Source organism: Drosophila santomea, chromosome 3R (genome assembly GCF_016746245.2).
Source record: "Drosophila santomea strain STO CAGO 1482 chromosome 3R, Prin_Dsan_1.1, whole genome shotgun sequence".
Taxonomy (NCBI): Eukaryota; Metazoa; Arthropoda; class Insecta; order Diptera; family Drosophilidae; genus Drosophila; species Drosophila santomea.
This window is the reverse complement of record NC_053019.2, coordinates 25,300,309-25,315,841: the sequence shown is the minus strand read 5'-3', so window position 1 is coordinate 25,315,841 and position 15,533 is coordinate 25,300,309. Positions and strand designations below refer to the sequence as shown.

The window sequence follows — 15,533 nt, the reverse complement described above, 5'->3', positions numbered from 1 at the left end:
CAGCCCACAGCATCCTTTCTTTCTTTTTTTTTTCGCGACCAGCAACTGGAGCGCAAAGTCAACAACCAAACAGCCTCGGTTAACGCCCGCAGAAAAGCGGCTGAAGGCCCAAAAGAAGGCTAGAAAGGAAGGAGCCTGGCCAAACAAAAAGCCACGCCAAAGTGTCAGGTAAGGAGACGTGAGGAGGGGTGAGCCATTTTTTTTCATAGCGTATTAGCACACGATCGCCAAACAAAAGGTGTTGCATGCGTTTTTGCGGCCAGCTAAATGCATGGAAACGCCATTTGCCACTTGCACCTGCTACAGCGCACGGAATGCGGAATGTGATGGTGACTGTACCAAGTTGGTCGAGCAATGCAAACCCAAATGGCTGTGACAGATGACGGTGTGAGAATTTGCATCGGGAACTGGCCAAAAGCGGTCATGTTAGTTTTGACCAAATCAACAGGACTTTCGAGGATTTCCTCTGATGTCAAGGGATGTCAAAGACGTACAGTTGTGCCACAAATTGCTAGTTGGTGTACGAAGTGTAATAACAATTGAAAGCAGAATTTAAATTGTACTACAATATTTTTCAGATTTAAGCAGACTATGAAATTGCCAATACTTTAAACTGTTATAAGAAATGTATAAAAATAATTAAGAATGCTTAAAGATGAGCCCGCATTAATTAAAAAGTCAAAGGAAAAATTGAATGCAAAATCAACGATGCGTATTTCGATAAAATCTCGGGTGTCAATCAATCATTTCGCCGGCGTGCAAATTTACCTGATCTACAATAAAATTAAAGTTATGTTAATGCCGACATCCATGCGGTAATGAAATCCCTCGAACGTTCGCTGCGACGACTTAAAGGATAATGGTATCGTGTGCTTTTCGGACCAACGAATTCTTAATTATTTTGCATTGTTTGTACACCGTACGAATATATATATATATATATCCACCGCTCGGTATTTTCCATTTCGAGTCGGCTTGAGTATCGGATTGCTTCTTAATGTGCAAACAACGATGCGTATTAAGTGAGGCCCAGGAAAGTTGGTGGGATGGGTGGAAATAGCCGGTGAAAAAACCCTGCGGTATGCAATGCAATTTGAGTGCCTCGCCGGCATTAATTGATTTTGCATGGTCACTTGCAGCGGCCGAGGCGTAAGATAAATGACCAAGGATGGCGAAAAGTGGGGAAAAAGGAAAAGAAAAGCAAAGACAAGAATGCCGCCAATACCAACATGTGTCATGGCGATGCAAGAGATTTTCCTTCAGCTTTTGTTTCACTTGCTTTTCTTCGCCGCTACATTTGCGAAATTAACTCTCCAGGTGGAAATCGTGGCTGGGCGTACTCCATTCAGTGGGCCCTGAATACCGCTTAATGTAAGCACCACCTGGGAAACGGAAAGGAGGAGCTCCTAAAAGTATGCGAATATAAAAAAGTCCATACAAATTTCATTCCAAACAAAAGACGCCTCAGGGCAAGAGCGTACAACAACAGCACCTACCTGAAGTGCAATCCGACAGTAGAAGGGTTTGCACAACAAAAAAAAAAAAAAGGAGTGAAAAGGACCCTTTCTGACAGCTCTTCATTCCATAAACTCAAAGACTCCCCCAACACAACTGAATTTTCAACATCACTTTGCTGCTCATATAACATAAAGCGCAATTATGACTTCTCTTTCTTAAACAATTTCAATGCCCAGGAGGTACACGAAAGTTTGCATACTCTAAATAAATGTGGGATGTAATAATTATAAATTGTAAAATTATAATTACTGAAAGCCTCAAGAATTACATTATTCACTTCGTTCAACAATTGACATAGTGTAAAAGATCTAGTTGCGTACAGCAAAATTCCAAGCTACCACAAACTTATGCTGTTATGCTGCACTACCGGAATTTAGAAAATTTCATATTTCCTCTACACTCAACAAGTCGCAAGAGAACTCCTTTGTACCCCGGGAAAGGCTATTAAGCCATCCAGAAAAGTCAGGGTCTTCTTCAGGATGGTGCAGCAGCCATTTCTTGCAACAGTTGCAAGTTGCAATGCTCACGACGGAAATGCAGATGGGTAACGCAACACCGAGAAAGGTGAGCAGCCCGATGATTATGATGTTGCCCACTACGATGACGATGATATTGTGAAAGGAGGTGAAGATGATCCGAAGGCTGATGAAGATGCGACTCGTTGTGGGTAAAAGGGGGCGAAACAAAAAAAAAGAAGTTAAGGTGGGCAAAGTGCACTTCTTGTTGCTTTGTGTCTCTTGATGGACTGCATTAACGTTGACAATGATAATGAAATTGTTTTAAGGACAGTATATCAACTAGCAACAGTTACAGCAGAGAAAAGTTCCAAGGATGTAATTAGTTTATCTTGAATCTGTAAATGTTTGTTTGTTTCTGTGTTTAATGCACAAAAGTTGAAGCCGAAATTAATGAGAACATTATAAAAGTCCTGCATCTGCTTCCCAATTTTTACTTCACAGCACATTCAGTGTGCACATCTGATACCCATCTCTGGCTAAATCGGCGTTTTTGCGGTTGAATTTCTGTGGGAATTTCGTGGAGTTGGTAAGCGGCGAGGCCAAGTGTAAATCAACAAATCAACAACTTAATATGCGCACAATTTTGATGCCAACTGCAGTAGCAGGACGCCAAACACAAAAACGCAAACAGCAATAGCAACAAGAAAACGGCGTGTAATCCGCATGGAGTCTGGTGACGGTGGTTGGGTATGGGGTATCAGGGATCAGGGATTGGGGATTGGGAATCGGGGATTGGGGTCTGGGGTCTGAGGTCTGGGGACCTAGTGCTGCTGATGGCAATGGCATCAGTTACCCAGGGGCGAGGCAATGTAATGGTTTCGGTGGCGGCACCACCGAAAAATCCAGAGCCAACCACCGAAATGCAGGTTATTAGTATGCACAGCTTGCTGCATACTTTCAGGGACCTTGTTCGCCTGTTTGTGCAAAATTTATGCGTGTCTATTCGCTCATGCTGGTGGCTCCCTCTTTCTCTTTCAACAACTTTCGTTCTCTTTCCTCTCAACCGACACCCCTCTCTTTCTCACTTATACCTCTTTTTTGGCGGAATGGCGCCCGTTTGCCGATTGTCGTCATTTCAATTAAGCCCGGCGCCAAAATGTATGCAATGGATGCTTTTCCTGCGGATTTTTACCGATTAATTTTTCATTATTATGCCAAGTGCTCGCAGGGGAGATGCCATTGCATGCGAGAGGAGGGAAAGCGAGAGGGGGATATGACCGAAAGGCCAAAGAGTGAGACAGCACATTTTACGCACAACAAATGTGCCAAAAGTGGCAAATGACAGGGCCACAATACAGATATATAGAAATAAATATACAGCCTTTCTCACACATTGGCAATGGAACTCAATGCGCTAATAATTTTTTCACGCTCCAAAAAATATGCAGAACATTTGTTTGCGGAGCCTGCCAAGCAGACGATTCTATTTTACGAGAATTTCATGGAAATTGGGTACAAGCAAATGGGTAGATCACCCATGTTTCTATGCAGCTTTTTCGTTTGAACAGTAGTCACATGTAAGGCCCAACATAATGTTTAGTACTTAGTTTTCATATTCTATATTAAAAGTAATCACGCTGTCCAAACCTATTTGCTAATAAGAAATCTCCTTTTTGCCTGCATACAGTTGGGAAATTTTTAAGAAATTAAATTAAATGAAAATCCCCAAAAGTGGCTGCACAAAAGTAAAGCAAACAAGGACTTGGCCAAAGCGAACCAAGCGCACATAGTCAATAAAAATTAACTGCGAAAAGCTGAAAAGCTGCGCCAAAGCCCACCGCTGGCCGCAACAACAAACAGACATCGCCGCACTGTGCCACCCACTTTGGGCCACCCCAACCCAAGGTAAAAGAAGCCCCAGTACCCCCATTTCATTAGGTCGTAGTAGGTGTAGTTTGTGCGGTGTCTATGTAATTTAGACAATTAGAAAGTTTGCGCCTGTAACCATTTCCTGCATCTTGTTGTTGCACGAAACTTTTTCGCTTGTTTTTGTCCTTGTTATTTGCATGACAAATGGGGATGCCGAAAGTTGACCATGTTCTGGTATTGCTCGTTAGGGAACTCAACGTGCTTAGTTGCACCAATGTCTACAGCCACGATGGCTTAGCAGTTTAATATTGGCACAATACTTCATAATCAGTGGCTGGATTTTGCCTTTTCCTCCCTTTTGGATGCTTATGCAGCAAAAAACCGCGAACGCGCCAATTCCTCTTCAATGCGCCAATTGTGTTGCTCGAGTGCAGAGCTTAGTGTCGCCATATTGTCGAGCCACCCGGGACTCGCAGCCAAGGACTTTTACTACATGGAGCAGGGGCTCATGCATATGCAAATATCCAGTGGTAAAACCCACTATAAGTGGTTAAATTGCACAAGTAAACAATTTTTTGATGCAGCTTTGTTCCGGTTTAAGTCAAAAATGAGAACAAAAAAGCGCTGTCCGTACTACACTTGCAAACGATTCGGTGTCCGGAAAATGTAGTAATTACAAGCACTTTTTTCCGGACAAACCAATACTATATAAAATGTATACCTTTTTTTTAATTTTTTTCTATATTCGCAGTCAAATTACACCTAAATTTTTTAGCTTTCGCTGACTCTTAATTTGCTTGCATTTATCCGTGCCCATTTTTAACTACCTTTTTACATTCAGTTCAATTTTGTTACTCTATTTTTTTGTTGCGAATTGCAATTCCACTGACTGCAAAAACACTAATTTTCAGTTATTAGCGAAATGTCAAAACAAACGACAGCTTCCATTTAGCAGTTGTGGAATTTCCCAGCGGGGTTTTTCTCTTCTTGATGACAATCATATATGTTGTGTAACAATTTGGACTGTTAAATTGGTAATAAAACGACGAAGTTTTTCACTGAATTGGGGTCACAGCATGACACTTAAATTGATTAAAAATGTAAGCAAAATACAAATTAGTTCTGTAAGTTTTATTTTCAAAATGGTAGCTTCCAATTAAGTAGAGACAGCAAAGTCTAAATACTATTTATTTAATTTGTATAAGGCGAAAATGGCTAAGCAATATTTGTCAAGAACCATTGGCGACATTAATCATGGCTCGACAGTCACATTTAATCAAGCTAAGTCCCTGGAGATTTATTCATCATAAATACTAGACAAATTTTAGATGAGAATCATTCAGCGCAAGAATCTCCATAAAAGCCAAGCAGCAGAAATCCTCTAACCAGATGCCATTTGTCAGAAGCGATAAGCAAACGTAGCAGCAAATGGCAAATAAACAAGGCACTAAAATATTAGAATGCGGACCAAAGAAACCCAATGCCAAATCCTGATTTCAAAGCCGGAGACCCGAAAACCGTAGGGACACTCCCCAAGCGAAAACAAAACTAAAAGCTAGACAGATTTTTGCCTGATTACGCGCAGCATTCACTTCTAGTATTTCCACCCCAAACACAACAATGGGAAATGCACTTCGGTAGTGACTCCCAAAAGTATGCAATGAAATGGGGCGGGCCGAGATAGGAAAATGGGGAAAAAAGGGGGGAGGCAGCACGAACGAATGCCAACAAATTGATATGCAAATGTGAGTAGCAGACCCAGACCCAAAAACGTAATAATAAAATAAAGTAATAAAATGAGGGGCGGCAAGGGGTTCTCCATGGCGGTTAGATCCTTGGATAAATGCTCCATGACTTCTCATTTCCGTTTTCGCCAGAAGCAGCAGCAGCTGCATCTGGCAGGCAAATCTGCGTCTTCCGGTCCAACGAGAAAGATGAGAAAGGACCGACAAAAAAAAAATGTGAAAAAATGTTAAGTATACGCCTAATACAACGAAATGGTGAAAAGAAATTTATGAGAAATATCAAGTATACGCCTAGTACAACAAGACGTCAATAACTTAACACAACTCTAGAGTTCCCAACGCTGCGCCGATTGAATTAAAAGATTTTCTTTCGTTGCTGGAACGACCAACTTTTTTTTTGCACAAAATTGAATTTGCCCCAACTTTCTCGCTTTCTAATTTTTTTTTTTTCCACAATCATCTTTTTTCCCCATCATCAGCTGGCGGCCTTTTTAGTATGCGTTCGAGTGCAGGAACAACTTTTCCCCCTCAGCCACCTCATCGATTGAAATGCTAAGGCATGTATCCGTCCGTATATATCTGTATTCCCCCGATCTCCGAAAAGTTGGCCTCTGGCAAATTCAGTTGTTCAACTAATGAGAGTCGCAGCTTCGCCTCGGGTCCTCATTCTGATGGACAAGCCAGATGAGCCGGGCAAAAGTCGTGACAATCATAAAAAAAAGGCAGGGAAAGAACTGGAAAATGCAAACGAAAACTTTAAATGCCTTCGGTCAGTTGGAAAAATGTTCTTTTATCATGGGGGCAAATGTGGCGGAAATTTTCGCGTCCACGTTCACTCGGCTTTGCGTCGTTGTAATTTTCCCCCTACAAAAAGTTAAAATGAATCATTAGCCGAAATATATATCAAGTTAAATTTATAAAACTGGCTATGTTTAATTTAAATTTAGCCGTAATGGTATATACAACTTTCCATCTCTCCCAGAAGTTATATCTCTTGTTTTCAACACATCCGCCAAACAAATCAATCATGTATGGTATATTGATTTGAGATATTGAGATATTTAATACCACAAAATGTAGGAGTCTAAGTAAACTCTTGAAGGATTTTCCAAGAACTCATAGCACTCTACAATATGAACAAGCGCGGTTAAAACGTCTCCAATGAAGCATAAGTAGGACATCAAATGGCGAAAATTTGATTGCCAATGGTAAGGAAAGCGAATAAAAGGGGAAAGAGATATCTAAAGCTTAAAAAATGGCTGAAAAATACTACAAAATTGCCAACGTCATGATGATGATGATGACCAGAGGGTGGGGATTGTTTTCACGCCATGTCATGAACTTAATAAATACGTGAATCACCCAGGTTCTCGCGCTATAGAATCAAGCTTACCGTGGGCATTTGCGCCTGATTGCCCACGAAATCGACAAAAATGAAGTGGAAATACAAAAGTGCTGGGCCCCCAAAAGTCTGTGAAAAAATGTGATTGATGCCGCCGGAGTGAGGAGCCCAGAGGCTAAGGTTCAGTTTCAGATTCTGGCGTTGATTCTGTTTCAGATTGTGTCTGAGAATCCGGATCCACAACTCGATTGGAAGCCAGACGAACGAGGAAAAGGCTTGGCGACACAAAAGGATAACACACATCGCCATAACAATAAAACATAGGAAGGTCCTGCCTGCCTTCTTGTCTGACTGCCATCTGTTCTTTTCCGTTTTTCCTCAAGCTCTTCTTTCTATCAGTATGTTTTCCTTTTCCCAGTTTTCCTTTGCTCCATTTTAAGGAGTTTGCTGACTAGCATAAATATGTTTGCGGCAGACATTTTCAGTGTGTGGAAAATAAAAAGGGGCGTCTAATTGACTCAGTATTCTATTCTGAAGAAAGCTTCTCTTATAAATTTAGATCTGAGTACTTTAGAAAGTTGCCATTAGAATAAAAAAATACTTAAGAACTATTAAAGAGAATAATTTGATGTCAATAAAATGGCATCTTAAAAATATCTCAAATACTTTCCGCGGGTTTTTGGCTGCAACAATAAATTCCAAAGCTCTCTCCAAGTTGCCAGCAAAATGACATTAAAAAGCAAGCGCAAACTTTTTGCTATTTTGCGGAATTCCCACTCGAACTAAGTTGGAAAATGCAAATGTTTGTCTTCGTAAATGACAAGAAGATGCTACAAATTACATAAATAAAAGCAATAAAGTGCCAACGCATTTGCATAAAGAGATGGAAGGCGGGGCCGGAAATGGGATGTAAGAAACTTATGCTAAACAATCCCATACACAGTCGAGGGCGGTTTTAGGGAGCTTAGTGGAAAACCCCCAGCAAACACAGGCACACATTCAATTACACATAAGATTCAGTTTACTTTCGCCCCGGGCACGCCCACAACATCAAAGGGCGTCATACTGACATTGATTTCTCTCTCCGGCTATTGAAGCAATTGTATATGTCTGTGATATCAGCCGCAATGTCTTATCCTTAATCGTTTGCTTATGCAATACCAGTGCATTTGAAGGACTATGAGTATTCAATGGGAATATTAATTTATGTGTAGACTTGAACCTTAATGATATACAAATATACTTTATATGCTTATGCAGTAGCAGTGCATTGAAAGTTCTATTCAAGGGGAATGTTAGTATATGTGCAGGCATGAACCTTAAGGAAATATAAAAATACTTTAGATATACGAAACATCTTTTAGAGTGTTAAATGATTTTTTAAGGCAACACAAAGTTTTTTGTTTTATGCAGTATATTTCTATTATGTTGACCAAATCTGCATATGTATCGCTCATTAGTGTGTGTCCATTTCGTAGACCTGCCAAGAACCAACCTAACGACTCTACCCATTTCAGAATATGCTGAGCTGTCATGCTTTTCCTGCCACTCCCTATAGCTCGGCTTCCTTTTGAGATGTTCGAGTTTTTCCTTTTACGCTTTTGTCTTCAAGAGCCTCGAGGGCGTTTTTCTGGGGCTTTGGCTTCCTTTGAGTCCTGGGAATTGGCCATCGTCCTCTCTCGCTCACTCCATTCATCTGCCATCGCCCTCCCTCGCTCAGCACACTCACACATTGATGTTTGTCTTTTGCCGTTTGCCACTAATTCAACTCGGTTACTCTGTGTAAGTGTGTGTGTGTGTGTGCCATTCCAGTCCATTAATTGAATGTCCCGCCCCTTTCGCACATATTGAGTTTTTATTTTGCGGTTACTTTCTCTCACATCACATTCTTCGGAAATTTAATAATGAATTTTTTCAAAAATGTAACTTGGCAACAGGTGGGAGGATAGAGGAATTTTATGCGACACTGTATTTCATGTACGAAATAAAAAACAAACAAAAGCAATAAATGAAAGTAATTTCATGAGTGGTAAACGGAAAATCATTTTAAATAAGGCATGAAAACGCATTAAAGCGGCGCCACCTTGTCAGACAATAAACAACAACTTTCCCCAGGCTGTATAATATGTATATAATTTTAAACGCACACACACTCACTCCGATTTCCCTCCATTTTACGCTGATATACGATAAAAAAAAAAGTCTGGCATTATTTACGTTCCTGTCTGTTTTGTGTATTTTATGTGCGAGTAGAAAGGTAAGGAATGTAAATTATGCACAATATCTACAGCTTTTCTTACCAGCTTTTTTAATTGAGAAATGGCATTTCATTCGAAATTTAAACTAACCAAATTAGAATTTAAAGCAACCGGTTTTTGTATTGATATTATTTATTTGTGATGCTCATAGCTCAAAAACGGATTATATCAATTTACCCTTTTCTCATTTTCATTACATTTGAGTTAACGGTGGCGTATACGTGTTCCGGAACATCGAGTTTGATTGCCTGCGCGATTGGGAGTCCCCGTTCCCAGCAAATCCATATCTTACACACACCATCGAGGCTCTCTTCCGGCACACACACACACACACTCACTCACTGACACACACACTCGCACTCACACCCAGTCGTATATAAAGTGATAAGGAGCCGCAGGGCAACGGTTGAAACGCAAGCATGCAAATAAAATTGCCCATACGCCCCTTTGAACGGTCTTCTTTTCCGCTGCCGCCTGCTTTTGGCCAAGTTCGTGTGTTTGCATACATTTTTGGTGATAATACAAGAAATTGTATCAAGGCAAAATTGTTTTTTAAAATGTTACGTGCCCGGCGGCTGCTGTGACAAACAAAATTTATGTGCGGTAGGTAATAAAAATGCAATATAATTCCATATAAAAATTTGTTTGCTCCTTCGCTTTGGTCTAGGGTAATCTGAAAAGTTTCGATTGCAGCAAAGCGATTGCTGAAGGATAATGAAATAAGGGAAAGAAGGAAAATAACGCGAAAAACGAAAGGCAAAGAAGAAGTTTTACGGGCTCTGTTGAGTTTGAAAAAAATGGCATTTATTTGATGAATTTGTTTACGAAATATTTATAATCATAAAATATTTTTGAAATGTCATATCAATATTTTATATATTTTTGAGGGAATCTAGTATACCTTTTTACCCTACGAGTAACGAGTATATAAATGTTTATTTATTCTATAACTGGCTGAGTAAAATGTACAACTAACGTTATTTAATTAAATGCAATCAATGGTTTGAAGTGCAAAGGGAATATGCACTTATCAGCCACCGCAAAACAAACAGAATTTCGCCATTTTCACACCCACTCCAATTAATTTATTAGCCGGCACCATATGCATATTTCCACTTAGTTCATGTTCATGTTCCCATACTTTACAATTTTTCCACCATCGTTTCGCTGCGGTTCGGGCAATTATAAAATCCACAAAGGGAATTGCCATGACGACAATCAACTAATGAAATTAATGGCAATTTGCATTGCCAGTATAAGCTTTTACATGGCAGTAGATGCAAATAATGCAATTTCGTGCAGTTTAAGCCCGGAAATGCATTCCCCAGCAACTCCGGAGTGACTCCCCCCACAGCTGCCTGCAGCTCCCCAGCGGCCAAGGATATCGCACACAAACACTAATTAATCAGCTTGCTATTAATTAAACGACCGCCAAATGAGGCGAGGGAACACAGGCAAGCTAACGATATCCATAATCCACACAGAAGTGGCTCTTTGCACCCGAAAGGGCTTTAAGTGCTGCCTTGCATTTAAAAACAGGAAACCTGCGACGCCGCAATTCGGAAATTATTCCGTGAAAATGGGGGGGAAATTTATGAACCTATTACTCGGCTCTCTGGACATAAACAACGATAAACAAACGCGATAGATAATGATGACCTGGTGGGTGGCGCATGCCAGCTCGGTTTGCTGTTGATGTATTAATTTACAACCTCTTCACAATGTCATTGTCATTGGCTTGCTGCTTTATCGAACCACATTTTTGTCTCGTTTTTTATGCGATTTTTCTGTTTTTTTTGGCGTCACACTCTGCAATGGCGCCACTGCCTTGCGCCTGTTATTAAACATAAAAAATAAATTAATAAGCGAGCCAAACCCGCACTCACACCAACACCCACACCCACGACCATCTCAATTAAGCGCCGCAGTCATTTAATGTTGATGAAAGCGTCGGAGGAAATGGCAGGGTGAGAGCCACGCAAATATTTCAGCGATGCCATGTGAAGTTTTTCACGTTGTCAATGGCAAATTAAATGCGCAGGGGGGCGGAGTGAAAAAGGGCACCGCAATAAGCCGAATGTATTATTAAGACCAGCATATGCAGCTGCAGTCGAAAATTGAAAGGCAGAGACCATAAGTTAAACGTTCTTCAGACGCTTTTATATGGACCATTTTTACTTGATTTCTCTAAACAAAATATAAAAAACCCTTCTTCAGTATGGAAATTCTTTTTACAAGCCAGTTTCCTAAGATTTAGATATGTCGTATCCCATTTAATTTGTTCTCTAGTACAAAATTGTTTGAATATCTGGCTATAAAAGAAACAAGTTTCCTTTCCACTTTACAAGAAAGTCGGAAAAAGGAAGAAATCCAATTCGTAACAATTTTTTGGCTTTGAAAGGTCCACAAGTGCATGTTGGGAATGTCAATTTCAGAGAGAGAGACAGCGAACGTAGCATATGCAAATGCAACCGATAAATTTTCAATTAAATTGGAATTGCCAGTGGTGGGCGGGGGGAGAAGAAGCAAGCACATGGCAAAACCGTTCAATTAGGAAATTAAATTTCAATTTTTGTCAAAATAAAAGGAAAAAACAAATGTTCCAATGGGTTCTGTGCTCAGACCTCAAGTGTGTCACAATTTTTGCCCATTCAATTCGAAATCGAACACTTGACTAAATATTTTTATGCAGCACCCACACGTGATAATCTACATAGAAAGTGGCTTTGGTGTAAATCTAAAAAAAAAGTAGTTACCGCACATCTTTAATTAGCCAATTTGATGGCCGTTCACGTTGATTGGAAATCGTGTCAAATAATAAATTCATTTTGGTGAAAACTATTTTCTAGCTGCAAGCACCGATCAGTGAGTAATTTATTCCATTTGCGAAATGATTTCCCAGGACAACAGGCATTTACCCGCAAATCATGGCTCCCCACAATGGAAATTTATTGTGGAAATTGTGCGTTAAAATTATAAAATTAAATCAACAACTGCTGAAGGGTTGCAATGCCCGAATGCCTGTTATGCGTGCCACAACCCTCGCCCCCTCTTTGCCACTGATTACCCGGTTGAGCAACAGTTGGTTGCCAGCTTTTAGCTTCCAGCTTCCAGTTGCCGGTGGCCAAAAGGGGTGCAACCAGATGGCGCACCTTTTAATGCAAATTAGGGACGCGTCTACAGACCTCTGGTGGGTGGAAGGTCCTGGCGAGTGGGCTGGGGGTATGGGGCTGGGGTTTGGGGGTGTTAACCGATTGAAAATTCCACCACCGCATCGAACGTGTCTTGGCATTTATAACCACCACCGGGCAGCAGGAGCAAAATTTAATTGACAATTGTTTAGGTGGACCAATATCCGAAGCCGGACGAGTTTGAGTGGCCGGTACCTTGGACAATCAAGCCATTAGCCCACTTACCAACGCTTTCATCAGCCATATTCGTGCGGTTTTGTTCAGCATGTTTGATGGGTGAATAATTGGTGAAGGGGTCACGGTCCGATATTAATTAATTGAGTTAGTATTGAGTGCTTGGGCAAGATGTGGTTAATTTGATTTCCTGTCTATAGGAAAACAGTCATAATGCCAGCATAACTAAATGTTGATTAAACTGTAGCCAAATGCAAATACAAATGAAATGTGGACCATTTTTTGTGGTTTAACTAATTACTGAGGCACATAAAATGGTTCTTAATAACTTTTTTATTAAATTAATTTAATGGTAAAGTAGCAAGTAATTTCATTTTGAAAATATAATAAACTGATGCTAGAAAGGTAGATCAATATTTGCGACCCACAAAAGTATGCTACGAAATGGTTCAAACCAAATGGCAATTAGCCAGCTTGTGTGCGTGGTTTAAGCCACGTCCAGAATCAATAAGAGCAGTTAATTAAGCAAACGCCGAAATTTCGAACCAAAGGCATTTTCCGAATGCAATTTTCAAAGCGAGTACATGTTCAAATCAACCCCAAATGCCAAACATCCAATCGCACTGTTGCATCAAAAGTTGGCGCTCTAATTTGGCATTTCACATAGATGCGGGTTGGCGGGTGCCACTGATTTTGAGCTGAGATAAGCACACCTAATGTCGTTTAATCATAGAAAAAAACGAAGCAAAGAGAAAAGTATTTTCGCGCCAACGTCGCACAAAGTTTTAAATTACATTTTTCCCAGCGCTTCGACTGCATTTTCCTTCATCTTTTGCTTAATCGTGGTGGAAAGGGGATTTGGGTGGCATGCTTCATTGGGCAGGCAAATTTTCGGATGCCAAATGCCAGCAATTAGAGCCCGAAAAGGAATGCATATTCTGTGGCGCTAAATTGCTCGAATTCGCCCCCAAAAAAGCATAGTTAATGAGTTTTGAGGTCAGCATAATGCACGATGCAAAAGTTCAAATCATTTGCCAAACCATTTCCTGCATTTTGTTGAAGCAGCTAAATTCTTAGGAAGTTTTATTCACACTTTAAGAGCTTGAACTTTCTTTATACATTGTCCAAATTAAATTTAAGCCCAAAGGTTTATGAGAAATACCAGTACAATTTAGTTAGTTGTGTCCTTGAGAGAAATATTTTTGCATACAACCAAGGCTGAAATTCAAATCCAATTGAAGCAAAGTTGCAAAACTTACCAAATGTACTATTTCAATTAATTGGATCTGCAAAGAAATAAATATAGAAATTATTAAAGATTTTTGAATACTTATGCTATGAGTCTGTTGCATGAGCAAAATGCTTAGAAATAATAAATTCAAGAAAGTTGTCATTGAGCTGCTGGGGGGAAACATTTAACGAGCTATTTTTAATGCATTAACTTTTTTGTTTTAAGAGCGTAATTAGAGAAGCTTTCCAAGTGCAGGATACCCAAAATGGACAGCGAAACAGCAGCAATTTTATGCTAATGGTAATGGCCAAGATGGCAGAGAAAAAAACAGAATGAAAAGGTAGAAAAAGAGGGCAAAAGCAGTAAAATATGTCGCTCAAAGTAACAAAGAGAAGTAGGCAAAAAGATACATATACATATATATATGTATATATAGATCAGTATCTAAGTATCTGTATCTGGGTAAACGAAATCCAAATGGGATGCATATTAAAAATAGCAACAAGACAAACGGGGAAATCCACAAAAAGGCGTTGACAGCCGGGCTAAATTTATCAATGACAATTTGGGGTTCGGGGTTTTCTGATGTTGATGCCTTATGTCAGTCATATTTGTATTAATGTATTAAAATAGATTTCTTGTTTCACCTAAGGTTTCTGTATTCATATAGTAAGTTAGTAATGTAAAGCCATTTAAAATTAAAAAATAAATTCCGAACTTCAACCTCTTCAGAAGTTTCAGCAGTTTCAACTATTTCTTTCATTCGAACTGAATTCATTCGGAATGAATCAAGTTTGCTCACCCGCTTTTCCTGTCTTTTGAGCCAACTTCAATTTGAACTCATTTGGCCATTTGCCAATTAACTTTTTTTTTTTATCCTTTGGCAAAAGACCATCGGCCGATTGGTTGCCCCTTTCTGCGGGGCCAGGACCAGCCCACCCACCATGTTTGGCAATAATTCAGAGCAGCTTCCCTTTACCCCTCACCCCTTGCCCCTTACCCCTTGGCCCATCTTGCCACCCTTTACCACCCTTTGGCAGCCAAACCACGAAAACTTTGAAAGCCTTTTGGCCGCAGGCTAACAATGTTCGCTTGAACAAACTGTGTCCCCTGAACCTTCTCGCTGGCTACAATCTGCCATCCTTGTGCACTCGAAAATAAACTTTTCGAATCCGAAAGCATATGAAGTAACCCAGCAATTGGGTCAATAATATTTAGCCTTTGAAATATTTGTTTTACTACATATAAAAGAATAAGCGAAATAACTAGGGTTTGTTCAACATCCCAGTTTCTTTAGTTTGATAATTACAAACTCCAAATAATATTATTATTATCTTCGTAAACCTGTTTTTAAAGTGTCCAAACTAGGAGGATCCACCGTCGCATCCACAACATTGTCCTGTGGCAGTTTTACAGCCACTGACGGAGGACGATGACGGTAAATGCAAAAATGCCAGGACGCTGCTGAATGACCAAAACATTCAACCTGCATGTATGGGTGGAATGTGCACACATAGGTTAGAGTGTGTGATTGTGTGTGTGTGTGTGTGGGTATGGGGGTGTCCTTTTCGGGAAGAGAGTGTGTGTGGGGATATGACCGCATTTGATTTTCATCTATGCAGCAGGCCATCTCGTTTCCCCTCTACCGAGGAAAACTGGGCTAAGAACTTTGGTACTTTGTTTAGTTGAATTACGCCAAAGCACATTAAGTTCCCTTGGTGCGCTCTGTTTGTTAAGTGCTTAATGA

At 40.1% G+C, this 15,533-nt stretch overlaps 1 protein-coding gene across 6 annotated transcripts in view; it reads right to left on the bottom strand.

The window, feature by feature from the left end:
- Positions 1-15,533, bottom strand: part of LOC120453524 (furin-like protease 1, isoforms 1/1-X/2) — a 133,029-nt gene that overhangs the window by 61,730 nt on the left and 55,766 nt on the right. For all 6 annotated transcript variants that reach the window (XM_039638275.2, XM_039638273.2, XM_039638272.2 and 3 more), the window contains one exon: positions 13,815-13,841. The gene's annotated coding sequence lies outside the window, so the exon portion shown is untranslated. The remainder of the gene's footprint in view (positions 1-13,814; positions 13,842-15,533) is intronic.